The sequence below is a fragment of the Chrysochloris asiatica genome, unplaced genomic scaffold (genome assembly GCF_000296735.1).
Source record: "Chrysochloris asiatica unplaced genomic scaffold, ChrAsi1.0 scaffold00216, whole genome shotgun sequence".
Classification (NCBI taxonomy): Eukaryota; Metazoa; Chordata; class Mammalia; order Afrosoricida; family Chrysochloridae; genus Chrysochloris; species Chrysochloris asiatica.
Window position 1 is genome coordinate 153,398 of NW_006408734.1, and position 1,460 is coordinate 154,857.

Here is a 1,460-nt window from a genome sequence, read left to right on the forward strand (position 1 = left end):
CACAGTAAACCATGTGTCTGTCAGATTCAAAATGGCCAATACCAGTTCATTTCAGCTCACTAGTGCCTAAGATATCGATATTTATGTATTCCATTTCATTCTGACAACTACCAATTTTCCCAGATTCATACTTTGTACATTCCATGTTCCAATATTCAATGGATGTTTACAGCTGTTCCTCTTAATTTTGAGTTGTGCCCCATCAGCAAATGAAGGTCCTGCAGGCTTTTCTCCCACAAGCTTTACTCCAATCGTGTTATCATGGTCAATTCTACTTTGAGGAGGCAGATCTTCCCCAGTTGCGTTTTGAGTGGCTTCCAACCTGAGGGGCTCATTTTCCGGCACTATATCTGACAGTGTTTCTCTGCTATTCATAAGGTTTTCAGTGACTAAATATTCGGAACTAATTCATCACTCTTTCTTCCCAGTCTGTCATTGTCTGGAAGCTCATCTGAAACCTGTCCACCATGGGTGACTCTGCAGGTATTTAAAATTCTGGTGGTATAGCTTTCAGAATCACAGCAACTCTCAAGCCACCACATTATGACAAATTGACAGATGAGTGGTGGCCATTTGGTTTTAAGTGGAAACCTTCACTTTAAATTTCGAGGACATCTGTGCACATGCGTAGTAGAACCCTCCAGGAATGGGGGTGGGGTGTCCATTCACTCAGGCATCCCCTCTAGTCACCAGAATGGAGGTACACAGACAGCAAGACACCAATGAACAGATACCAAAAAAAGGATGCCCACACCTGTATTTCCACGATTCTGTCAGGCGTTCATGGCTGTGCTGATCCTTCCCCCACTTGTCTCTCCCAAGTTAGCGGTTCCAGGAGTAGCTGAGTGTCTTGAATTAGAAAGCAATGGATTTCTTGATTCTGCTACAAATTCCCCTAGTTGTAAGCCTTACAATCATCTGAATATTCCTTTATATGTGGTTCAGAGTTCTAGCACCATCTCCTTTGTCTGCTTGGTCTGGTATTCTGTGTTGCTGGTGAAAGAGCTTCTAATTGCACATCTACCCGATCCGCCATCTTAGGTCAGCTTCAAGAGGTAGCATATGTTCAAGAGCCAATGATACTGAAGAAGGAAGTCCAAGTTGATTGAAAGAATTGGCAAAGAACCGGGCAGCAGGAATTGATGGATTCAAAATTGAAATCTTTCAAGAAAGTGAGGTGATGCCAAGAAATTTGGAAGACAACTATCTAGCTGTCTGACTGGAAGAGATCCATATTTGTGCCCATTCCAAAGAGAGGTGACCCAACGAAATGAAGAAATCATCAGACAATCTCTTTGTTATCCCATGTGAGTAAAGTTTGGCTAAAGGTAATACTGAAACGGCTGCAATCATACATTGACAGAGAACTTCCAGAGGTTCAAGCTGGATTCAGAAGAGGCTGTGGAACCAGGGATATCACTGTTGATGTTTGATGGATCTTGGCTGAAAGCAGAGAATAT

General features: G+C 42.7%; 1 protein-coding gene across 1 annotated transcript in view; it reads right to left on the reverse strand.

Moving 5' to 3' along the window:
- The window catches only part of LOC102840903 (methionine aminopeptidase 1-like), a 149,437-nt gene that overhangs the window by 53,391 nt on the left and 94,586 nt on the right, over positions 1-1,460 (reverse strand). The window lies entirely within an intron of this gene.